Source organism: Pleurodeles waltl, unplaced genomic scaffold, assembly GCF_031143425.1.
Source record: "Pleurodeles waltl isolate 20211129_DDA unplaced genomic scaffold, aPleWal1.hap1.20221129 scaffold_37, whole genome shotgun sequence".
NCBI lineage: Eukaryota > Metazoa > Chordata > Amphibia > Caudata > Salamandridae > Pleurodeles > Pleurodeles waltl.
In genome coordinates this window covers 4,672,862-4,700,175 of record NW_027150076.1, presented here as the reverse complement: position 1 = coordinate 4,700,175, position 27,314 = coordinate 4,672,862, and the positions used below count along the sequence as shown (strand labels likewise).

At 47.2% G+C, this 27,314-nt stretch overlaps 1 pseudogene; it reads right to left on the bottom strand.

The window, feature by feature from the left end:
* Positions 1–1,944: 1,944 nt before the first annotated feature.
* LOC138276112 (zinc finger protein 84-like) lies at positions 1,945–27,028 on the bottom strand (annotated as a pseudogene).
* Positions 27,029–27,314: the final 286 nt, after the last annotated feature.

Sequence of the window (27,314 nt, the reverse complement as noted above, 5' to 3'; positions counted from 1 at the left end):
TTTCAACTGTTTGAGAGAGGGTGCAAGTCTCTGATTCTGGGGCACAGCTACCAATAGCCACCCTCATGGCCTCTGCTTTCTGCACCTACAGTCTGGTGCACATTTTGTCTAAACCAGTAACTTTGTCAGCTACATAGTCTGGTGTCTGGAATCAGCCTGCTTTGCTTTTCCCATACTTTGGGCAGTAAAGGTAAGTGTGTTTTCCACTAATATGCCCTTAGCTCGCTTTTGGTAACGTGGCTTCAGCAGTAAGTCCTAATGCACACTCAAGGGTAAAACAAATCAGTGGAAGTCAGAAATTTCAATACAATGAAATTAAATGAGATACAGATATTTAACATTCAAAGCAAGTTTAGATAAACAGGATTATTTAATAATTACTCAGAAGCAAAATCAAAAGTATATATGTGATTTAAGGATTATTAATTAGCAAAAACAACTGACCTAAAGGAAATACAGGATACTGTTAGTCACGTATTCAACATCACAAAAAATCAGTATACAAAACAATAGCTGGCCTCGCTAGGCATTCCCAAAGGGGCACTGGTAAGTCTAGTATCTGGTGATGATTAACACTGGAATTTGATGCAAGATTTTGGGCTCAGTCAGTCTCAGAAGGTGATGAGCTGCACAGAAGTGGCTTGAAGTGTAAAATGCCCAGAAAGTAGTGTTGGGCCATCCAGTTGAACTTGAATCTATGGCCACCAAAATGCATCAAATGTCAGGCAGTTAAAACAGCTGCAAAGTTGTTAGAGGTTCCAAGTTATGGAGATGGTTCAAACTTGATGATCTGAACCAAAGCACAGAACGTGGTGTGGGAACAAGGGTCATACTGGAGCTCACGCTGATGGTTTGAACATGAAACTTGTAACCATCATGGTATATCACTGCAGGTTCAAACTTCGATCCGCTATTCCACCCATATCTTAGTCATCCAAGTGAAAAGGTAGAATACCACTGAAGGCAGATCAAGGTGCAGAAATCTCGGGTTTTGGGCTCTTGGTGCTTACATTGTAGACGTAGACCAAGGGTAAAAACTTGTTCATCAAACAAAAAATGCACATGAAAAATATGAGAACCTCTGAACCAGTTAACAGCAAATGACATTTCAGCACCAATGTGGTGGTAAATACAACAAGGTCTGGTAAAAGGAAGAGGAGAAGGAAAAATATAACAGCAAATCATGATAACATGGTTAACAACATGGAGACATTACCTGATCATACTACTGCAATATCGGATCGCTGCTACAAGAGGCTCTCAGGGGGGCCAGTGATGTAGCGAGTCCAGAAAAGTTAGTTAAAGATATTCGTTGCCACTCTTCAGTCAAACAAACACATCGGACAAGTGCTCTGGTGTTCTCGCAGGATCATCCAATTTCCTTCAATAACAGCCAAGTACCCCGGTTCACAAAAATGAAACAATCAGGTCAAGTTGGGCATCGTGAGGGCTATTCACAAAGGTATCCTACACTTGTGAGTAACCTATATGTGCAATGATGCTCATAGAGTAACGTTTCTAGTTTTAGCTATTCACCATTACGAGCGTAGTTACTTAAAAGTGTAGACTTCACACCCTTAAATAGAGGTGGAGCACAATGTACAAATGTGATTTCTACTACAGCCAGAATGCAGCAATGAGAAGTGCAGCACTACACAAAGCCAACACTGATAATGCAAAACCCCTCCCTAGAAACTAATGGCGGCTGAGACTTAAAAATAGAACCCTACTGGAAATAAAGATAAATAACAATAATGTATTCTGCCTTTCAAAACTACCTATAAATTCAAAAGAATGCTACATAATTAAACATTTTAAAACTAATTATTTCATAAAATAAGTTAACCTTTTAATTAGAATATATTGTAACTATTAAAAACATTATTTAAATTAATTCCATACATAGCTTTTTCTAAGGCTGTATCCCCTCTGAGCAGAGGTGTGTAAGGCAAATGCATTGCTCGTAGATCACCCAGACGGGTCCCAAGATTGGGAATGCACTGATCACTCCTTTTACCCCTACAAGACGCTTGTGTTCTTCTAACTCCTGCCTGGCTATGGTTCCGGTGATCAGGAGAGCGAGAAGAGGTGGACGATCTTTCCAGTACAATGTTTCAAAGCTATGGAATTCTATGCCTACTACCTTGCAGACAGCTGAATTGGAATTGCCATTACGGAAACAGCTGTTCGCTCAATCTTATTGATCTCCTGGCTCTGATGGCAGATGTTTAACATCATCACCGCTGTGTAATGTGTAGTACACTATAGCGCTAGGATGCCCTAGGGTAGCTTTGTGCTCTGTAAGTGCCTAATACAGTACAATACAATGTAGTAATTCTAAGAATATCATAAGAAAATACAATGATTTTACTTTAGGTGGGATGTTTTTATACAATTCTTCAAAAAATTATTTAGCACATTTAAAATAAGTTAATTAAAATACAAGTTAATAGTGTTGTAGCCTTTTTTAATTGTGTTCTACGTTTAAAGTATATTTTATTAATTTACACTAATATTTAACATATAAACAATTCATTTCTTCTAGTATAATAAACATTTATAATTTTCCCCATCTTTTTACACAGGGAGAGCACTGCCCAAATTGTGTAAGCTTAAATTAAAGGTTTCCCACCTAAACTAACATTTTATCATGCATGATTAATTATTAAATGTGATGTAGAGAATTAAGTATAACAAATGTAATTATACTTTACTGAAAAGGAAGGTTGTATTAGTGTTTACATTAAAACATTTTAAAATAATAAAATGTTTTTTATTTGGATATTGTTTGCCATTTAATTACACATATTTCGATTTTTTACTAGTTGCAGTTTGAGTGGATGGCCATGTGTGATGTTGGACTTACTCCTGCTCTGAGCTGGAGTGTATTTACAACTGTTTTAGGTACATTGTAGATGTAGTAAGTTTAGAACTGTGGAGTGTAAGTTAAAATGGGCTTACTCCTTTGTGGGTGAGTGCTTGTCTTTCCGTAAACTCCCTCTTACTCCTTCCTTATCATCTCCCCTTTATTGATAAATATTTACAATTTAGCAGCCAAACCCCTCTGTGCCTCCTGCATTTAGTACTAAAAAGTATATTAACGTGTGGGGAAACTCTGCAGTAGGTGCAGACAACTCGTCGCCGAAAAAGTTGGGAAAGGCCGGACATTTACACATTGTTCTGTGAATAGCATTCTGTCGTACTTAATTGTCCTATTGCAGTTTATGAATATGTCTGATTATCTGTGAGTCCCTCTTGGATGTATCTGATGTGATTCTAAAGCTTGTGAAACTTCCATCGGCAGATGGGGAGCAGGTTCCATTTGTAGCATACTGGAAATGGAAAGAGGCCACTTAAGTGGATCTTTATAATACTATGCTGTGTGCCCTCATAACAGAAGTATTTAGGACTATTTATGGTGGTGCCAAGAATGGTTTGCATATGGTTGGCATTGTCTTTAGTGGTCCAAAGACTAGAGAATGATGTGGTGGAATGTTGCCAAGATTAACTACCAGTGCTTCCATCACCTTTAGTTTTTCTCAATGATCAGCTCTAAGTGGCACAGTCTTGAACTGCTGTTGGTTCCACAGAGACCTACGATGAAAGAACTCCTTTTGCAGCTCCCTGTTGAGGCTTATCAAGGCTGGAAACAGTTTTAGGTTATTTGCATTCCAGATCATAGGGGCGTGGCCTCAAAGTTCAGGATCAACTTATCCTTGTAGGTTGGTGCTGTGGCTCTTTGGCACACAGGGAGCAAAACACACTGAATGCAATAAGGCCACAAATAGTCACTAAGAACTAAGGTTAATTCAAGTATTTCCACCAATCACAGTGTGCTTTCAGTAGACAGTTTGTAGGACAATCAATGGCTTTCGATCTTTGTGGCTACGTCATATGAATGTTCTGCAGTGCTGAACTCTCCTCTCCAGGGTTGACAGCGAGCAACTTTATTTCTCCCGCACTGTCTTTCTCATGTAGATATGCTGCATTTACAACTGAAGTTTTTGTCACATTGAGAGCACTTATAATTTTCATTCTCGTTGTGGGTTCTCTCATGTTGAATCGAACTGAATCTCCGGCTGACACTTCCCTGGTATTTAGAAAAATAACAAGGTTTTTATCTAGTGTGAGTTCTCTCATGTTGAACAAGACCAGATTTTCGACTGAAGCTTTTCCAGCATTCAGAGCACTGATAAGGTCATGGACCAGAGTGAGTGCTCTCATGTTGAGCTAGACTAGATTTCTGGCTAAATGTTTTTGAGCAATCAGAGCACTGATAAGGTTTATCCCCAGTGTGGATTCTCTCATGTCGAATGAGACTGATCTTACAACCGAAACATTTTTGGCACTCTGAGCACTGATAAGGTTTGTACCCAGTATGTGTTCTCTTATGTTGAGTGAGATTGTCTTTCTGACTGAAGCTTTTCTGGCATTCTGTGCACTGATAAGGTTTTAGCCCAGTGTGTGTTCTCTCATGTCGAATGAGATTGTCTTTCTGACTAAAGCTTTTCTGGCATTCAGTGCACTGATAAGGTTTGAGCCCAGTGTGTACGCGCTCATGTTGAATGAGGCAGATTTTCCGCCTAAAGCTTTTCTGACACTCAGAGCACTGATAAGGTTTTAGCTCAGTGTGTAAACGCTCATGTATAGAGAGACGGTTTTTCCGCCTGAACCTTTTATGGCATTCAGAGCACTGATAAGGCTTTTCCCCAGTGTGGATTCTCTCATGTATTGTTAGAAACCATTTGTGCTTAAAGCTTTTTTGGCATTCAGAGCAGTGATATGGTTTCTGCCCAGTGTGGGATCTCTCATGTGCAGCGAGGCTGACTTTCTGGTTGAAGCTCTTTTGGCATTCAGAGCACTTATACGGTTTTTGTCCAGTGTGAGTTCTCTCATGTTGAGCGAGACCAGACTGTTGTTTGAAGCTTTTCCAGCATTCAGAGCACTGATACGGTTTTTGCCCACTATGAGTTCTCTGATGTTTAGTGAGATTTTGTTTCACTCTGAAACTTTTCTGACATTCACAACACTGAAACGGTTTGTGCCCAGTATGGATTCGCTCATGTTGAATTAAACTAGCTTTCTCACTGAAGGTTTTTTGGCATTCAGAGCAGTGATACGGTTTTAGTCCAGTGTGCGTTTTCTCATGACGAGCTAGACCAGATTTGTGACTGAAGCTTTTCCTGCATTCAGAGCACTGATAAGGTTTTAGCTAAGTGTGGGTTCTCTCATGTTGGGTGAGACTTAATTTTGAACTGAAGCTTTTCTGGCATTCAGAACACTGATAAGGTTTGTGTCCAGTATGGATTCTCTCGTGTTGAATTAAACACGCTCTCTGACTGAAGCTTGTCTGGCATTCATTGCATTGATAAGGTTTTTTCCCAGTGTGGCTTCTCAGATGTAAAATGAGAGAGGTTTGGTGACGGAAGTCTTTCTGGCACTCAGAACACTGATAAGGTTTTTGCCCAGTTTGGATTCTCATGTGTCGAGTGAGACTGCCCAGAAAACTGAAGCTTTTTTGACACTCAGAGCACTGATATGGTTTCTGTCCAGTGTGGTTTCTCACGTGCCTAGTGAGACTAGATTTCTGGCTGAAGCTTTTGTGGCACTCAGAGCACTGATAAGGTTTGTGCCCAGTGTGGATTCTCACATGTTGAATGAGAGAGGATTTGTGACTGAATACTTTCTGGCACTCGGGACACTGATAAGGTGTTTGTCCAGTGTGAGTTCTCTCGTGTTCAGTGAGGTGGGATTGATAACTAAAGCTGTTCTCACATTTATTGCTCTTATTTGAGATGTATGTATCTCCATGTCTGGTTTGTTCCTGCATACATGCCATGTTAAGAATTAATCTAATTCAAGAGTCTGTACTCAGTTATGTTACACTCAGCATTAACATCTAAAATAAACTGCAGATGCTCTTCTTAACAATTGTATTTAACTAATTTTAGCTTTTATCTGGAGATCATTTTCCTACTTTCAAAGGCAGCCTACCTAACTTGTCTTATAAACCTTCACTGAGGAGGCCCTTGTATTTATTAAGATGCCTCTCATGGATTCATTTTATCCAAGTTGTGCCCTGGTGAGGCCCCTGATGTTGAATTGGACTAATATTGTGACTGCAGTTTATCACATCTGATTTTAGAGTTTTAAAAGCACTGATAAGGTCTTTGGGGTATAGCGTTTGCCTTTTAGGTACATTTGTTCATACAAGTAATGACAAGTGATTAGGGCACGCCAGAGTGGTTTTAGGAATTATCAGTGGCAAAGCACTGGCCCCTTTGAAGCTTTCTGAGCCAATACCAGATTTTTTACTATACGGCTAAGGCAGGTATATGATCGACTTTGGCGGAGCAGGATCCTACTCCGATCACCCCAAGAGACAGTTATTGGGGGAATCTTTCTGTACTGGAAAGGATACTCCAGCCTCTTTGCTGTAATGACATTTGAGAAAGATCAGTTACAATTTGTTTCTTTTAAACAATGTTTTCTCTCTACAAATCACAGGAGACATGGACAAGAGCTCGCTCTTTTACATGGAGGCGACTGGTCGTCCTGACACTTCTGTCATGTTATGTGTACAGATACTGTTTTGCTGGTTTGCGGTTTGTGGATCCCAGGCATTTCTCATAAACCATCAGAGAGAATCTACAACACTGAATATTCTCCAGTGCACTGCATGGGTATCATTTGTTGCCGCAATTTTTTGCTCGCCTAATCTTGAATTGTTTCCTTTAAGTTAAAATATTCTTACAACTAGCTGATGCAGACTTTCAATTTACTCTTGTGTTCCATGTATATTTCAGAGGCTACTCATGCTCAGGAAATGACACTTGGAAACATTAATGGTCATTTTACTTTCAGGATTTGACAACTTCCACATTGAGCAGTTTCTTCCGCTCCAGGTTCCTCACCGTTTCTCGCTCATAGAATGTGTTTCTCCTTTTAATGCTCTGGAATGTTTTACCGTTCCTTAAAGTAACACTTTTCAAGGTGTTTCACTAAATTAAAACCTTCCTTTTTGTGTTCGTGTTTCAGTCACCTGTAGAAATAGAGTCAGAGATTGTAAATGAACACGAATAAAATAAAATGATCTTATACTTTGCAGAAAGAAAGCATTTACAGAAACAAGAAAGGTCATTAGTTTGAGCTGCATTTCTGATAGTGGTAAAACAGCTCTTGGCGTCTGTAGATAGGAAGCTTGGAACCACCGCAACTCAAGGTCTCAACGACTGACATCCTAGTGAGATACCTGTAATACTTGTAATGAATTAACAGATGTTGTTTACTCCCCTGGCCACTTAGAGTGTCATTACTTTTTTCAGCGATCTAGGAAGGGACATTTTATAGAAAAAAGGAATTGGCCTTCTACTCAGTGCTTTAAATGCCACTGTCCGCTGAGGCTGTGTCCAGTTAGCTCAGTGGAGTTCACCATTTCAAACTGAGGGGAAGATAAGGGCTTACTTGGTGACCTGGAACTCATCCTCCAACAGAACCCAAGCACTGCAACACCTGAAAAAGGAAAACATCACAACGGTATAGGAAACCAAAAAGGGTCAAGAAAAGACAAACACAAAACAGACGGGCCCAGCACGACCCGTGAAGTGGCAGACAAGACAGAAAAGGGTTGGATGCGAGGACGTAAAGATGTGGAAGTAAGATCCAGAGAGAAAAGATGTAGAAGAACAGACAAAGGAAGGATAGTATCCCGTGGTGTAGGAGGAGGAGACAAATGCTCAGATAGTCAAGGAACTGCTGGGCAAAACCGACTTAGAAAGGAATTGGACCAGCATTAGGCCTCAACGTGTTCCAGGAGGAATGTGGCTCCATCAGGCTATTATCAGAAGTTTGATAGCAACACAAATAGTGTAAAGAGGGCGTCAAATGTTGAAGAGACATTAAAAAACAGATTGAGAGAGGGAACAGAGAAAGAAGAAACAGAGGAAAAGGAAACTTAGGGTTAAAGGTATCCGTACCTGACCGTTATATTTCTTGTTCCACCAAGGGTGGCAGCCGCACCACACCGCACCACCTGGTCATCCCAGAATACCTTGAACCGAAGTAAACAAACACTTTTGCATCAGACGACAATCACACTTCATCCCATCTTCCAAATAACTGCCCTGAATTTACAAAACAAAAGAAACTCTTGTTCTCTATAAGTCATTGTAAAGCAACTATGCTATGAATAAATAGAAATTTTTGGTTCACCAAGAACCATGATCGCTTGCTGAAAAAGGTCTCTGTGAATATGGAGACATCATCAACCCAGTCTGCTTATTCATAACCGCGTCTTTCCATTTACAACGCATGAAACGCATGAATCAAAACAATATGGTTTGCAAATGGCATGGTAAAGTCATTGTACATAATTCTGCCAACAAGGCATCAATGTGTTGGTGCTTTTTATCTATAAATTACCTAAAGGGATGATGTGGGGGACCGGTGTCTGCTGAGCCCCACTGGATAATGACCCAAGGACTAGGATCTGGAATCAAACCTTGGCAAGACAAAGCACAGAACAGTGAATGTTGAGATCTCCTTTGAAGTCAATGGAGCAGCAGCAGCGTATAACCCCTGATAAAGGCCCGCTGCTCTCAACATTACGATGTCCTAGTGCACAGCCACTGCCTCTCCAAAATGTATGGATTGGTCAGAAGGAAGCAAAAGATAGAGAATGCGCAGCAGGGCACGGAGGAGCCTCCCCTCTTCTTCCTCCCGTAGCTCACAGTGTTAGTGGTGTCTCGGGAGGAGGAGTTGGGGCTTCTGCTAAGTTCCTGAATCTTCCTGGCTCACCTGAATGACAAAAAGCAGTTTGGCCAAGCCAGGAAAGAACCAGGGGCTGTGAATGTTAAACAATTAACTGCTGTGACCCTGCATGCAGCTGCTAACTGTTAAAAATTCACAGCAAAACCTGTGAAACAAATGTTTCAGAGCCACAGGGGTGTTTCACCCACCTCAGTCTCGGGGGTTCTTTTGTTTTATTAATTAACACATCTTGTCCTCATTGGGAAAATGCAGTAATAGCCTTATAGTCTGCCGCAGCAGGCAATACTGGCCATTAAACAACATCTTCCTTGGTAAAGGCCCTTGCCTTTGGACCTACAACAAGCTATAAGGCTATATTATTATGCATTTAAAATAATTACAGGAGGCAAAAACATGGTTAAGCTGTCAGAGAAATGGTCATAATAATATTTGCAAGAGGATCACATAAAGGTAACCTCTGAAGTATATCAAAAGCCAGAATTTGAAATAACTCTAGATGCAAAGTCAATAAACTGACCAACACAACAACTGTCTGCTAAGAATTGGAAAAAGTTATTCTATAATATCAAATTTGCAAACTAACATAGAGTCTGCTTAGTTAAAAACAAAGGAACGTTCTTAAGAATAAAATCAGTAAGTGGACTGAATGAAGCCTGCCTTATGGAAAAGGGCAAAAACATTCCAGGAAATATCCCAAAAACAGTACATTTTATATTTTTCAGACAGAGGGAACACATTATAGACATGGTTCATGATGAGGTAATAATGACAACAACCAATAAACTTTCAGGAAAACATAGCATAACAAAATGTAATTTCAGAAAATGAATAATTGTGACTCACCTAAAAGCAAAATAATGGCATTGGATCTTGCATGTTCTATAATACAATACCTCAGCATAAGACAACAATAGTATTTATTTTTCTCACTCCCTGTTTCTTACTCTAATTACCACTTGTGTTTCTAATCCCCATGATTAGAGAGTTATATGTGCTCCTTAGCACTTCTTTTAGAATGCCCTGCTCAATCATTTTATCAATGACCGGTACAATTCCCTCCTCTACTTCACCTGTAAGGTTGTACTGAAGAGTGTGTGGATTCGCTGCATTTGGTTTCACCATGATTTGTACTGGCTCTGAACTTTCAATCAATCTAGTTTATTTTCTTGTAAAAATCCAAGTCTCTTTACTGTGCAAATTAAATCTGGAGGTAAATCCTCTTTTGTAAAGCCTGGAAACAAATTAACTCTTGAGTCTTCATCTTGTATCTGAATACCAACTTATATAAAGAAGGTTACTTCCTACTTTCTAAAGCGTGCAAATGTACCTTGGTGCTGTGTTAACCATACTGACTATGCTCCTGCCGATATACGCTGAATTGTTGCCTCTCATTTAAAGACTGGAAAACAGCCAGGTTTTAAGATGTTTCCTAAAAATCAGATGGTTAGATTGACTTCTCAGCTGTTCCGGTAGATTGTTCCAGAGATGGGATGTAGCATAGATGAAACTTTCCCCTACCAGTCAGACCTAATTTTACAGACCTTTATTGTACAAGAACTAGCAGATTGAAGTGGCCTACTGGGATAATACCAGGTAAGATTGTTCGGAGTGGTCTCTCCATGCAAGGCTTTGTGAGCGAGACAAAGAGCTTTAAATCTGACTCATTTCTTTACTGGCAGCCAATGAACTTTTTTCAAAAGTCTTACTGCTGCATTCTGAAGATATTGCAATATTTGCAAGGAATGTTGGTGAATAGCTATGTAGAGGGCACTGCAATAGTCAAACCTTGATAACACAAGTGCTGTAGTTTCATTGTTTTGCAATTCAAAAGGTATATACTGAAAGATGTTCCTGATCTTGCATAGTCAAAAGAAGCAAGATGAGGAACGTTTGGTTATTTGTGCATTAAAGGACAGGCTGGAATTGAAAATTACTCCTAGGTTTTTTATAGTGGATACAGGCGTGGGGAGAGGGTCTAACATTTGTGGCCACCAAGATTGGTCCCAGGAGGGTGAATTCTTTCTAAAAAAGAGGACCTCTGTTTTTTCAGAATCAAGCATCAGCCAAAAGAATGTCATGTGCCAAGGTAAGAAGAAACTCCCTGTACTGCAAAGGGATGACCAATCTCCTGGCAGCTTCAGGTTTAGAGTCCCTTGACTCAGTATACAGGAGGTTGTCTTCCCAATACACCTTATGGCTATCACTGACATCCCCATTCTTCTGTTTGACAGCTTTCTGTCTCAAACCCTCTAGTGTGGGACAGGTCGGCTGTGCCACACTCAGCTCTTCCCTAGCAGGCCCCCCTGCACCCAAAAGCTCAGCAGTGTCTGCTGCCAGCTCCTCTGGTGTAGGTTCTGCACAGGGAGAGGATTCCTCTTCCTCAAAAGGGGAATCTTCTGGTGAGGGAGGGATAGTGGGCAAGGATTTATCCTTACTACCCCTAGCTTTTGGGAGCACTTGGTCCATTGTTCCAGGATCCAAGTCACCCTGTCCTTTTTGCTTCTTGGCCTGAGCCCTTGTCAAAGCAAAAATATGCCCAGGAATGCCCAGCATTGCTGCATGAACCTCCAATTCCACTTCAGCCCAAGCTGATGTCTCCAAATCATTGCCTAGTAAGCAATCTGCAGGTAATTCAGTGGCTACCACAACTTTCTTTGGACCAGTAACCTCCCCAGTTGAGATTCACAACAGCCATGGGGTGGCTACGTGTGTTATTGTGAGCATCAGTCACTTGGTACTGCTGATCAAGTAGGTGTTGATCAGGGTGAACCAGTTTCTCTATAACCATAGTTGCACTGGCTCCTGTGTCCCTGTAGGCCTCAACCTCAACACCATTAATTAGGGGAAGTTGCTTGTACTTACCCATATTAAGGGGACAAGCAACCAAGGTGGCAAAGTCAATGCCAACATTAGAGACTAAAACAGCCTCTGTCGTCTCCCTAACAAGACCAACCCCAACTACACTGCCAATGGTGACCCCAGCTACACCCTTGAATTGGCTATTTATAGTAGACTTCCCACCACCACTGCTATTACTAGTGGTACTAGAGGTTGCAGTTGGGGTTGTGGTAGTGGAAGCCTTGGTGGTTTTCTTTGGACAAGTGGTACCCCCAGAGGATTTTTGTGAGCCTGATGAAGACTCAGAATGTTTTTTATCTTTGTCATCACCCTTGTCAGAAGACTTACCATCGTTCTTCTTGCCACCCTTGTCACCCTCTGAACTTTTCTGTTTACTCTTGTTCTGACCCACTTGTCTTCCTTCTTTCCCAATTCTTGGGGAGAGGTCAGATCTGAGTCTACCAAGTACTGGTGTAACAAATCAGACACACAATTGTTCAAAATATGCTCTCTCAGGATTAGATTATACAGGCTTTCATAGTCAGTCACCTTATTGCCATGTAACCACCCCTCCAAGACCTTCACTGAACAGTCTACAAAGTCTGTCCAGTCTTAAGAGGACCCTTTTCTGGTGTCCCTGAACTTAATCCTGTATTGTTCAGTGGTTAAGCCAAATCCATCCAAGAGTGCATCTTTCAAAACTTGGTAGTTATTAGCATCACTTCCTCTGACAGTAAGGAGCCTATCCCTACCCTTACCAATGAACAATAGCCATAGGATAGCAGCCCACTGCCTTTGAGGGACCAACTGTACCATACAGGCCCTCTCAAGTGCAGCAAACCACTTGTTGGTGTCATCCCCCTCCTTGTAAAGGGGGACTATCTTATGCAGGTTTCTGGAATATTGTTCTCTCACAAGATTGCTATCAAAAACACTGCTGCTGCCACCATGGGGAACTAACCCCAACCTCTGCCTTTCCCTTTCCACATCCAGAGATTCCCTGTCTAAGGCCAACTGCTGCTGTTTAAGCTTCAGCCTGGCATCTTCCAACCTAAGCTTTCTGAGTTCCCTTTCCATTAAGTTATCCTCAGGGTGGGAGGCTTGGGAATTGGGAGACACAGAAGAAAGATGGGAATTGCCAGAGTTAGACCTGTCCCTAACTGGCTGGACTCTAGTAACATGGCCTTTATGGAGTCAAAGGTACCCTACTAGTGTGTGAACCCCTCCCACTACCAGTGTCACTAGATGGCCTGTTAGCTGGCAGATCCTTGGAAGAATCCTAACCCAGCATCCTGAGGGGACTCCTCTGAGTCTGGCTGGGTACCTCCCTCCCCTACCTCCTAATCATGGGATGGGCTAGGCTGGTTCTGGTAACTTTCTAGGAGAAGGCTAAGGAGAAGATCTTTTGTGGGATTCTTACCAATACTTGAACCCCTTTCAATTCAGAGACCCCTCAAACTTTTAAAGTGTAAAATACCATATGTTGCCTGGACAATTGTGGGGCTGCAGACATGATTGTTAGAAAGAGTTTAAGGTAGAGTGAAAAACGTTTAGAAACATTTAGAGAAAAGAGAAAAACATTTTTAAACTTTTCAAAACTTTTGAAAACATTTCTAAAACTTTTTAGAAAGTTTAGAGAAAGAAAGTTAAACTGTTTAGGTTAACTGTGTATATCCTGAAGTATTTGGTATCTGTTTTTCTTATGAAAAGTACCAATGACAAAGTGGTAAAGCAGTTACAAGTACTTATCCCACCGCTGAACCACCAATGTAGAAGGCCTGCCTGGCTTATAGTGGGTAGCTGATGGTACTTATAACTTGTGGCAGGTCCAGTTATACATTGTTAGTAGATTAGGAGTGTTCTACCAGCTTAGGCCGATAGAGGTAGCTATAGCAGAGCAGCTTAGGCTGAACTAGGAGACATGCAAAGCTCCTACTATACCACTTATATCATATAGCACTATATCACAAGAAACACAATACTCAGAGTTACTAAAAATAAAGGTACTTTATTTTAGTGACAATATGCCAAAAGTATCTCAGAGGATATACTCCCTTAGAAGGTAAGTAAAATACTCAAAATATACACACAAACCAAAATCAGGTAAGTAAACAGTTAGAAAAGTAGTGCAAACACTGTAGAATACAATAGGATGCAATAAGACACAATAGGCCTAGGAGCAACACAAACCATATACTTCAAAAGTGGAATGCGAAGCACGAATGGAACCCAGGTCTAGTGTAGTGTAGGGGGTCGCTGGGAGTGTAAGAAAACACTAAGGCCCTCATTACAAGCCTGGTGGTAAATCCCACTTACTGCTGTGCAGAAGACCGCCAACATACCGCTCGGGCCGTGGAATTCCGCTACAGGTATTACGACCCACAGCCCGGAATCTGCCCCAATACAGACACCTACACATGTCCGCCACACCATAGGTCAGTGATAAACTGGCAATAATAAAACAGACACTGTCACGCCAACAAGAATACGCCCACACTATCACGACCCACGAATCAATGAGGCGGTCTTTCAACCGCGGTAATCCATTGGTGGTACACACCGCGCGCCCAAAATACACACACACTTACAAAACACAACCACATTGGACGAATCGAAATACACACACCTGATACACATACACACACCACTCCCACACACCCAATCCAATATAAAGCACACACCCACATTACCCACAAACCCTTACTACCAGAAATTTGAAAGCAGGCCAGAGAGAGACACTACCTAAAACAACACCAGCATCCACAGACACACAACACCATCACTTACACAACATCCACGCACCTCAAACAACACACACCAACACACCCTCTCACACATCACAACCAACACCACCTCACACATCACCCACACCACATCATGGCTCCTCAACAACACTCCAGGTTCTCTGAGGAGGAGCTCAGGGTCATGGTGGAGGAAATCGTCCAGGTAGAGCCACAGCTATTTGGATCACAGGTGCAGCAGACATCCATTGCTAGGAAGATGGAGCTATGGCACAGAATTGTGGACAGGGTCAACGCAGTGGGCCAGCATCCAAGAACACGGGACAACATCAGAAAGAGGTGGAACGACCTACGGGGGAAGGTGCATTCCGTGGTCTCCAGACACCAGATTGCTGTACAGAGAACTGGCGGTGGACCCCCACCTCCTCCCCCACAACTAACAACATGGGAGGAGCAAGTCTTGGCAATACTGCATCCTGAGGGCCTCGCAGGAGTAGCAGGAGGACTAAGGCAAATCTTTACTACCTTATCACCCCACCCCACCTGCATGCCATCACATACTCCCACCCTTACCCTCATACCCATCACCCCAACAACCCACAGATACCCCGCCAACACAACCCATACATCCCAAAACCAAGCCCTGCATGTAACACCAATGCATGGACACCCATCGCCCAAGCATGTCCACTACAGAGACTCACTCATGCCCCAAAATCACCAATCACACAGGGACCAAGCCAATAATGCAAGCACTGGAGTAGAGGGTCAACCACCCAATGCACAAGATGGCACGCACAGATGCATTTACACCCCAACAGGACCCCTACCCAATGTCACCGGACAGGACGTGCCAGACATATCCAGTCCCCCGACAGAAGAGGCCTAGAGTGATGACAGCAGATCTGCACAACTGGATCAACATGACCAGTTCGGCCCATCGGGGACCTCGGGACAGTCGGTTCCCCTGACACTGTCACAAGCCACCACAGAGCCTCCCCCCTCAGGAAACACCAGCACAACACCCACACAGCGGGCCCATCCCTCTGTCCCCAGAACACATCAATCAGCAGTGTGTCCACCACTACAGGGAACCCAGGCAAACCCACCAACCCAAGAAAATCAGGGACCTGGGGGAAGTGGCAGTGGGCACACAGTTCAGGGGACAGAGGCACAGGAAAACAGGGAAACTGGGAGGACTGCTGTGCGACAGGGGGAGGACAGGCCCAGGGAACCCACTCTCCACGAGGCGCTCTCCAACATCATGGGCGCATACCATAATTCCCAGGAGACGATGGCAACGGTACTGGCCAAGTTTCACAAGACCCAGAATCTGCAGGAGGAACACTACCTTGGGATCAGGGAGGACTTGAAGTCCATTAACACCACCCTGGTCACCATTACGGGGGTGCTGGCAGACCTTCTGAACACCAGGAGGGACACAGTGGTACAACAAGGGGCCCCTGACACTAGCCTGGACGATGAACAGCCCTCCACCTCCGCCGGCGCTAGTGGGCAGGAGGTATCGCCACAGGAACAACAGGACACCAGCACCCCACCCCCTGCAGATAGAGAACTACCCCGCAAACGGTCCCTGAGATCCAGGAACAAGACAGAGAACATTGCCAAGACCCCTGCCAGGAAATGAGACCCCCCTGAATGTCACCCTTCTGTCCCACTATGTCGCTATGTCCATCCTTAAACTGCCATTGCTCCACTTCCTATGCCCCTTTGGACAATGCACCTGTGAAACAAATAGACCGGACTCTGCCATGGACATTCCTCCACCATACCCCCAGCCCATTTTACAACCCCCTCCACTTATTAGCACAGGAATAAACACACTTCAATCACAAAACAATCTGGAGTAAGTCTGTGCTTTCACAAATGTGTAATTGCAATAACTATGGAATATAGCAATGTCAATTTACTTGTTCACATAGCAATGTAACACAGCTGTAGGCCAGCAGTAAACATAGCAAAGGGCACAAACTGGGACCCAGATCTGTGAAATGGTAAGTCAAAGTGACAAGTCAGGATCCATACACTAAATGAAAATGACAGACTTATGCTAGCTCCAACAATAGAATGAGATGTGGGAAGCAGTGGCATCTTCTTACCTGTGTCTCACCGGAAGCATTGCATGATGATGTTGTTTCGGTTGTCGATATCCTCTTCTTCTGCCTCCTCTTCTTCACTGTCCAGAGGCTCCACAGCTGCCACAAGACCACCATCTAGCCCATCCTCCTGCAGAAAAGGCACCTGGCGTCGCAAAGCCAGGTTGTGCAGCATACAGCAGGCCACGATTATCTGGCACACCTTCTTCGGTGAGTAGTATAGGGAGCCACCTGTCAGATGGAGGCACCGGAACCTGGCCTTCAGAAGGCCGAAGGTGCGTTCGATCACCCTCTTAGTTCGCCCATGTGCCTCATTGTAGTGTTCCTCTGCCCTTGTCCTGGGATTCCTCACTGGGGTCAGTAGCCATAACAGGTTGGGGTAACCAGAGTCACCTGCAAATGTCGAGGGACAACTGTTAGACACACTCTAACCCTTAGGGACTGCCCCATACCCAGACAGCTAATGAAACTGTGTGGGGACTTTAGGCTCACCCATTAGCCACACAGGTGCCTCTGGAGTTGCCCCATTACATAAGGAATGCTGCTATTCCTCAAAATGTAAGCGTCATGGACTGAGCCAGGATACTTGGCATTGACATGGGAGATGTACTGGTCTGCCAAACACACCATCTGCACATTCATGGAATGGTAGTTCTTCCGGTTTCTGTACACCTGTTCATTCCTGCAGGGGGGGTAAATGCCACATGTGTACCATCAATGGCACCAATGATGTTGGGGATATGTCCCAGGGCATAAAAGTCACCTTTCACTGTGGGCAAATCCTCCACCTGAGGGCACACGATGTAGCTGCACATGTGTTTCAGCAGGGCAGATAACACTCTGGACAACACGTTAGAGAACATTCACATCCCTGATGCCATGGCCACTGTTGTTTGAAAAGTCCCACTGGCCAAGAAATAGAGTACAGACAGGACCTGCACTAGAGAGGGGATTCCTGTGGGATGGCGTATAGCTGACATCAGGTCCGGCTCCAACTGGGCACACAGTTCCTGGATTGTTGCACAATCAAGTCTGTATGTGACTAGGATGTGTCTCTCTTCCATTGTCGACAGGTCCACCTGGGGTCTGACCACCGGAGGATGCCGCCATCTCATCACCTGCCCCAGCGGACGTGCCCTATGGAGGAGAACAGCGAGCAGAGAGTCATCCAACACTGAGGTATCACAATCTGTTATTTGCAGAAATGTTATTAATCCGCAATGTGCCGGTATCTGTCTATATTCCCGGCCTAGATAGGTGTGATGCATTTAACATCCATCCCATGTGGCCTCCTGAAATGGCGGCTGCCTGACCTGTAAGGTGGGACAAGAGGATATGAGGTAACTGCGCTGGCGTTCTACACTGTTGCGGTGGGCAGTCTAAGACCGCAGCGCAATTCTGCATTGGTTAACATTGGGCCCTATGGGTCCCAGGAGCCAATGACGATGTACGCCGGCGGTGACGGTACGCACCGCTGTGGACATGACTGCCATTTTCTGTCTGTTCACTCACTTAATACCTGACCTTCAACAGGAGAGGACCTACACTGCAAGTGCTGCTGTGACCTGTGCCTGGAAGCGACGATGGCTCATGTGTCTGGGGAAAGGGCCCCTGCCTTCACTTCGGAGGAATTGGAGAAACTAGTGGATGGGGTCCTCCCCCAGTACACGCAACTGTACGGTCCTCCAGACAAACAGGTGAGTACACTGTGAGCATGCTCCATTGGCAATGCCTGTTTGTAGTGGTGTGGATGGAAGATACATGAGTGGGGCTGAGGCCTGCATGTGCGGATGGGGAGTGTATGTGCGTCAGGGCAAGGGTGGGAACTGGGGGGCAATGAGTATGACGGTCCGGACGGGTAAGTCATTTCCTTTTCCCCTGTACCATTCCTCTAGGTAGGCGCCCACCAGAAGAAGGGTATTTGGCATGCCATCGCCAAAGACGTTCGGACCCTGGGGGTCTACCGCAGACGGAGCACCCACTGCCGGAAAAGATGGGAGGACCTGCGCCGATGGAGCAAGAAGACGGCGGAGGCCCAGCTGGGGATGACCTCCCAACGTGGGAGGGGTGCCCGTCGCACCATGACCCCCCTGATGTTCCGGATCCTGGAGGTGGCGTATCCGGAGTTGGATGGGCGCTTGAGGGCATCACAGCAGCCACAAGTGGGTGAGTACACTCTCATTCAGCTGACTCTGCGCGCATTACGAGGTGTCTGGGTGGGGGAGGTGGGCAGTGGGTTCCCCTAGGCCAGGGCGAACTTGGTAGGCAAGGTCCCTTGTGAGGCAGGCCATGTGGCACCCGAAACCCACCAGTGGTAATAGCCATCAACACGTAGTCAGGCACCTCTGACTTCCAGGTGTGCAGCAATAGGTCTTATGCCTCATACCCCATGGTCAGCTGAAATTTCTAGGAACTGTCAGTGCATGGCGTAGTGCAGAGGGCTGCTCCCTGTGTGTTGTGCCCGCCAACGGTAGTGGTGTTGCATGCACTGAACCTGTCTTTCTCTGTCTTCCACCCCCCTTTTTGTGGTCTCCCTGTTCTTGTGTGCAATAGCATCATTAGGTGGAGGAGCATTGGCACCGGAGCAGGAGGGAGCTGCCACCCACTTGGCCCTGGAGGGCGAAACAAAGGGGTCTGAAGCCACCAGAGGGACGGAGGGCGAGGGGAGCTCCACGGCGGGTACAGGAGCAGACAGCAGTGACAGTGACTCCTCCTCTTATGGGAGCTCCCTTGCGGTGGCGGGAACCTCTGTGCCCACCGCATCAACAGGTACAGCCGCCACTCCCCCTACCAGCTCCGCCCTCCCAGCAGCCCCTCACCGTGTGTCCCGTGCCCGCTCACCAAGGAGGGTGGGCATCTCCTTCACCCCAGGCACCTCAGGCCCTGCCCCAGTCAGCCCTGCTGCCCTCAGTGAGAAGGCTATTGACCTCCTGAGATCCCTCACTGTTGGGCAATCTACCATTGTGAATGCCATCCAGGGTGTTGAGAGGCATTTGCAACAAACAAATGCATACCTGGAGGGCATTAATTCTGGGCAGGCATCCCAACAGAGAGAATCTCAGGCTCTGGCCTCAGCACTGATGGCAGCCATTGTCCCTTTGTCCAGCCTCCCCCCTCCAACTTCCTCCACCCAGACCCAATCCCCTGTACCTCAGCCTATCCCAAGCACACCATCAGACCAGCATGTATACTCGCCAACACACAAGAGTGGCTCAGGCAAACATAAGCACCACACATCCCCCAGGCACTCACACAAGCACCATCCCCATGCAGACACAGCAACATCCACTGCCTCCACTGTGTCCCCCTCCTCCATGTCCTCCTCCTTCCTCCCTGTCTCGTCTCCACTCACACCTGCATGCACTACATCCTCAGCCACTGCCTCCATTACCAGCACGCCCATCACCATACACCGCTCACGTGCACTCACCACCCCCACTACCATTCACACATCCCCTGTGTCCTCTCCCAGTGTGTCAGTGAGCCCTCCTCCCAAAGTACACAAACGCAGGCACACACCCACCCAACAGCCATCCACCTCACAACAGCCTCCAGCCCATGCACCTTCACCCAAATTTAGCAGACGTACACCTCCTACAACCACTACCTCTATCTCCACTCCCAAACCCTCTCAATCTTCCCATCCCAGTGTGTCAAAAAAACTTTTCCTGGCAAACCTTGACCTCTTCCCTTCACCATCCCCCGTCCTTCCCCTAGGGCCAGGCTTTCCAGGTCCCAGCCCAGCACCTCAGCCACCAAATCCCCATGCACAGTGGTGCCAGCAACTGCGGGGTCATCGAGTGCGCCACCCATCAGGGCTGCCAGTGTGCCATGTAGTGAGGGCAAGGACTGTCCGCCACCTGCCAAGGTGAAAAAGATGCCCACATCCTGGAGAGAGAAGCCGAAAGTACCAGCCACCAAGGGCTCAGCAAAAAAACAAAGGGGATAGTTGCAAGACAACTGCGGCACCATCGAAGCTGGGGAAGGGCCAAAAGATGAAGAGCAGGTCAGGAGAGGGCATGGTGGCACCTACTGAGGGACCAGTGTCACACTTTCTGTCCACGACCACGCCAACCTGTACGGCGGCGAACACCGCTAGCTGCCCCGCCAACTGCACCGCCACATTCACCGCCACCTGCACCATCCCCGGCACGTTTACAGCCTCAGCAACAGTCCCCAGCCTCCTCCCCAGTGGGCAGCCGTCCGAGGCTGCAGGAGACGTCCTGCTGTGTCCCTCAGCAGGTGCTGAGCCATGCACCGTCGCCAGCACTGCCGCCAGCACCGCCGCAAACCCTGCCACCGGCCCGCTGCATTCTCAGACACAGGCACCACTGCTGGCATGGCTACCATCCCCAGTGGTCAGTCGTCTGAGGCTGGAGGAGAGTTCCTGGACCCTGGCCAGCTTCCATGAGGCATTTCTTTCATCACTGTTTGCACCTGCAGGTAGAAGGCACAGCCGCAGCAGTGTGGGGTATGTCGCTGCCTCCATGGCGTATCATGCTACCTGAACCTCGCAAATCTCGTGGCACGCACACCCAGGTGAGGGAATTGTACCGGCCACACTGCACGTGGAACACTCTGGGCACCACGCCCCCCCCAGAACCAGTGGAGTATCACATCCACTACCTCAGTCCTTGGCAGGATGAAGCACTCTGGGCACTAGATCCCCTCCAGAACCAGTGGAGACTGTTATCCGCGTGAGAGACTGTGGCTTTGCACTCCCCAGGATAAAGCAGTGGGCAAACCACCCACTGGAGAGACTTGAGAGACTGTGGCTTTGCACTCCCCAGGATAAAGCAGTGGGCAAACCACCCACTGGAGAGACTTGAGAGACTGTGGCTTTGTACTCCCCAGGATACATCAATAGGCATGGAGCCCCCTCGTGCAGCAGTGGCGGTTGTGCGTTCATCAGGCTGAGGTGCGCCCCCTCCCCCTCCCCCTCACCCTGAGGTGCCTTTTTATTTTCGATCTGATGCCCCAGCAGTGTTCTCTCCATTTCGAATCAGGTGTCATATGTGGGCCTCGCCCATGCATTTTGGGCCCAGTGGTCACGGACAATGATTAGTACACTCTCCGGGCTTGTGTAGTTTGTGTACAAATTTGTATATACTGAATTTTGACTTTTGACTAGTGGATTTTTCTTGATTACAATTGTTACAATCATTTCCTTTTTTCCTTGCGTTCTTCCAGGGGGTGGGGGGGTGTATATGTAATGTTGCTGCATGTATTTGTGTGTATGTTGCTGTGGGTGGGGGTGTTGCGTGTTGCATGTGTGTGTCACTCTCTTCCCCCCCGTGTTGTAGGTGCAGTACTCACCGTGGTCGCCGCCACCGCCGTTCGTACTCCTGGTAGAAGAGGAGGTAAATCAACATGGGCAGTATGTGTAGTTCCGGCTCCATGGCGTCCTGGTTCCTCGTTCAGTGTTGAGAGGTGAGTGTTTCCCTTCTGTGTACTGTTTCCGCTGTGCTTTTGATGTCGTTGGTTCTGCCCCAGAAAAGGTGGTGGATAGGCCTCTTGTAATACAGTGGACGGTACTTTGTCTCTCGCCTGTCTGTTGGCGGTGTCCGCCGCGCTGTTTGATTCTACCGCCGTGGCGGTTGGAGTGTTAAAGTGGCTGTCTATGTTGGCGGTTTCCGCCACGGTCGTAGTCCCATTTTTTTTTCTGACGCCCTGTTGGCGGTATTACCGCTGCTTTAACACCGACCGCCAGGGTTGTAATGAAGGACTAAGAGTGTCCATGATGCCCCATCCCAAGACCCTGAAAAGTAGGAGTAAAGTTACCCTAGTACCCCAGAAAGACAGTAAAGTCAAGATAGGGGATTCTGCAAAGGCAACAACTGACTGCAAAGCACTGAAGATGGATTCCTGGACCTGAGGACCTGCAAAGGAAGGGGACCAAGTCCAAGAGTCACGCAACTGTCCGGGGGGGGGGGCGCAGGAGCCCACTAAACCCCGGATGAAGGTGCAAAAGGGCTGCCTCCGGGTGGAAGAAGCCAAAGATTCAACAACGGAAGGTGCCAGGAACTTCTCCTTTGGTAAGAAGATGTCGCACGGCATGCTGGAGGATGCAGAGTTATTTCCACGCAGAAAGACCACAAACAAGCCTTGCTAGCTGCAAGAGTCATGGTTGAAGATAATGGGTGCTGCCTGGGCCCAGGGAGGACCAGGAGGTCGCCTCTTGGAGGAGGAGACAGAGGGAGTGCTCAGCAACAGAGAGAGCCCAAGCAGAAGCAGGCAGCACCTGAAGCACTTGAACAGGTTTTCAAGAGATCTGAGTACAGCAGTCGTCTCAACACAACAAAAGAAGGTCCCAGGAAGCCGGTGGTCAACTCAGCGAGTTGAGCAATGCAGGACGAAGTGCTGGGGACCTGGGCTGTGCTGTGCACGATGGATTCCTTGCAAAAGTGCACAGAAGCCCTAGCAGCTGCAGATCACGTACTACACAGGATTACTGTCTGGCGTGGGGAGGCAAGGACTTACCTCCACCAAATTTGGACAGAAGGACTACTGGACTGTCGGGTCACTTGGATCCAGCTCCTGTGTTACAGGGACCACACTCGTCCAGATGAGGGCACCCAAAAAACCGGTGATGCAGAAGTTTGGTGTCTGCGTTAGCAAGGGGAAGATTCCGTCGACCCACGGGAGATTTCTTCTTGGCTTCCAGTGCAGGGTGAAGGCAGACAGCCCTCAGAGCATGCACCACCAGGAAACAGTCGAGAAAGCTGGCAGGATTAGGCGCTACAATGTTGCTGGTTGTCGTCTTGCTACTTTGTTGTGGTTTTGCAGGCGCCCTGGAGCAGTCAGCGGTCGATCCTTGGCAGAAGTCGAAGAGGGAGATGCAGAGGAACTCTGGTGAGCTCTTGCATTGGTTATCTGAGGAAACGCCAACAGGAGAGACCCTAAATAGCCCTCAGAGGAGGATTGGCTACCTAACCAGGTAAAAGCCTACCAGGAGGGGTCTCTGACGTCACCTGCTGGCACTGGCCACTCAGAGGTGTCCATTGTGCCCTCACACCTTTGCATCCCAGATGGCAGAGGTCTGGGACACACTGGAGGAGCTCTGGGCACCTCCCCTGGGAGGTGCTGGTCAGGGGAGTGGTCACTCCCCTTTCCTTTGTCCAGTTTCACAACAGAGCAGGGCTGGGGGATCCCTGAACTGGTGTAGACTGGCTTATGCAAGGAGGGCACCATCTGTGCCCTTCAGAGCATTTCCAGAGGCCAGGGGAGGCTACTCCTCCCAGTCCCTTAACACCTATTTCCAAAGGGAGAGGGTGTAACACCCTCTCTCAGAGGAAATCCTTTGTTCTGCCTTCCTGGGAGTGGGCTGGCCAGGCCCCAGGGGGGCAGAAACCTGTCTGAGGGTTGGCGGTAGCTGCAGAGAAAACCCCGGGAAGTTAGTTTGGCAGTACCCGGGCTCTGTGCTGGAGACCCGGGAATGCATGGAATTGTCCCCCCAATACCAGAATGGTATTGGGGGGACAATTCAATGATCCTAGACATGTTACATGGCCATGTTCGGAGTTACCATTGTGACGCTGCATATAGGTGTTGACTTATATGTAGTGCACGCGTGTAATGGTGTCCCCGCACTCACAAACTCCAGGGAATTTGCCCTGAACTATGTGGGGGCACCTTGGCTAGTGCCAGGGTGCCCACACACTAAGTAACTTTGCACCTAACCGTCACTAAGTGAGGTTTAGACATATAGGTGAGTTATAAGTTACTTAGATGCAGTGTAAAATGGCTGTGAAATAACGTGGACGTTATTTCAGTCAGGCTGCAGTGGCAGTCCTGTGTAAGAATTGTCTGAGCTCCCTTTGGGTGGCACAAGAAATGCTGCAGCCCATAGGGATCTCCTGGAACCTCAATACCTTGGGTACCTAGGTACCATATACTAGGGAATTAGAAGGGTGTTCCAGTGTGCCAATCAAAATTGGTGAAAATGGTCATTAGCCTACAGTGACAAATTTAAAAAGCAGAGAGAGCATTAACACTGAGGTTCTGGTTAGCAGAGCCTCAGTGATACAGTTAGGCACCACACAGGGAACACATACAGGGCCACAAAGTTATGAGCACTGGAGTCCTGGCTGGCAGGATCCCAGTGACAGAGGCAAAAACAAACATACATACAGTGAAAATGGGGGTAACATGCCAGGCAGTCTAAGCAAGCGGCTGTAGCGTAGGCAATCAGCAATCAGCATGCAGTCGTGGTCATCTGGCTGGAATCTCCCTCTAAAGTGTTTGGTACAAAGTAGCGTTTTTATAACAGTTGATGTTCTGAGAAAAGGTCCCACGTAAGGATGTGTATGTTTCTGTGAATGTTGGAGACACAACATACCACTTTTGCCGGCAACCCTATCTGACTGCAGCCTTGAGGAAAGCACAAAGTGCAGTGCTAAGAACGTGATGCTGTCTAAGGCAAAAGAACAAACAGTTTGAGAAAATAAAACAACACCGCAATTGTGGCTAATGCTAGAAAACTGAAGCGATGCTGAATAAAATGTAACTAGATAAAGTGCACAACGGCAGGCCAGTGTGCTATTATACCGTGTCTAAAACATGGCTAAAATAGCTATACGACACCAGTGAACACCTTCAGGCCAGCCAGGAGCTGCAAAAGCACTGCTATGACCAGAAAGCTGCTGTGGTGGAATTCCAACCGGGGTAAAAAGTTTGGGTTTGGAGCCTGTGGTCCCTACATCCCTCCATACTTCAAAGAAAAGGGAGGTGTCCGCCCATCAGCCCAGTGGGAAAGGGGCGGCAGCATTGTTCTCGGATCACAATAGAGTCGGCGACTGTGCTGCAGCACGCAGGGTGCACCGGCACCCTTGAAATGACAGCAGACAGTGCGCACTTCAAGGGTGCTGGGCAGGGGGACCCCGCACTACTAATGCCAGGGCCATGGGCAGTGCAGGGCCCCCCGTGGCACCCGGCAGTTGTTTCCCGACCGGCCTTTTCATGGTGGTGGAGCCGCCATGAAAGTGCTGGCGGAAAGCAATGTGGCTGACTTCAACAATGACCCGTCGGGAAACGTTCCCGCGGTGACGGCGGTCCCCCTGGTGGGTCCCCCCCGTGGGTCCCCCTGGTGGGTCCCCCTGCCGTGGGTGTAATGTGGCAGATAGCTCGCACTGGGCCGTGGTCCACCACACTCCTAACAAGCCCTAGGAGTCAAGACAGTTATCATGTAAACCCTGAACATGGCCCAGATTATTACAGAGCAACATTAGTCTATTAAACACAACAGATTGTTATACAACTGATACTGTGAACTCACATATTCGGAAGGACTTTCATACGCAATAATGAAGAAAGAGAAGATTTGGTAAAATAAAATATTTGCCTGAGTTCACACAGTTTAAGTAGTAAAGCTGTGATTTATCCAGGCATTCTGGTTTCACTTTGTACTGGGTTCACTTTTGTGAAATGTGCGGATTGTACATTTTCTGGCACTAATGCCATGTGCGGGTGGAGCTGTGTACCGGGCACGACAAACAGTTACAATACGATACAGAGACAGAATGAGTGAAAGAGAACTGAGCCCTGAAGAGGCCTTGAGTAACCTGCATTAAATAAACCTTTACTGTGGGGCTGTGACCCTGGGGCCAGAGGGGGGGCAGGTGCCAGATATTATAACGAGTGAATGTGATGCAAAAGTGAGGGGGTGTCTATCTGTGCTCCCCTTTTTAAGCTAAGACTTTGTTTTACTTAGTTGTGCATTTATTGCCAGTTTTCTATAGCGCCAGCCCGCATGGAAGGTGTAGAAGCGCTTGATTTGCCCAGAATCACGGGATGGTCAGCTAGTGCCGAGGCTCGAGCCTGGCCACCCCATGGGGAGACGGAGGGTCACATAGTGCTGGATTGTCACTTCTCAGCGCTGTAGCCACATAAAGCGCTTTATTAAATGGGAATAACTTGAAGCGCCAAGTGGAGTGTCCTGGTCTTCGAGAGCGGGGCCTGGACCCCAAGGTACTGGCGGGGTTTACATGAGCAGCAGGTGCAGTGCACCGGGACACAGGTACTGGTGCTACTTACATGAGCAGCAGGTGCAGTGCACCGGGACACAAGTACCGGTGATGCATGCATGAGCAGCAGGTGCAGTGCACCGGGATACAAGTACTCGTGATACTTGCATGAGCTGCACGTGCAGTGCACCGGGATACAAGTACTCATGATACTTGCATGAGCAGCAGGTGTAGTGCACCGGGATATAAGTACTCGTGATACTTGCATGAGCAGCAGGTGCAGTGCACCGGGATACAAGTACTCCGGGATACAAGTACTCGTGATACTTGCATGAGCAGCAGGTGCAGTGCACCGGGATATAAGTACTCGTGATACTTGCATGAGCAGCAGGTGCAGTGCACCGGGACACAAGTACTGGTGATATTTACATCGCCCCGTGAAGGTGCAGCACCTGCTGAAGTGAAACACGAGTACCCCCGTCCCCCCCCCCCTCCTACCTCTGACTGCTGGGGGGCAGGTTAGTGGGGAATGCAGGACCCTCGTAGCAAGGAGTTCATTACACCCATACAGCGCCTCCGACTCCAGCCTGGGCCTCGGCGCGCTATGCACAGGCCCCAAAGAGAGACACTGCTCCCCTAGACCTGCCCAGAGGCGCCGGATGCAGGACTGTGGATCGGACCGGAGGCAACATAGATATGTGTTAGACTTGATGACGGCAATGGAGGGTGGGATTTGTGCCAAGATTGGTATGGCTTGCTGTACATTTGTGCCGGTTAATGATGCGGACAATAGAACAATAATAGAAGCTATACGGACTTTGCACAATCTGCAGAAGAAAATGGTAGAAGAGGGGGGTGCCTCCAACGAGTGGTTTCCAGGGATGCCG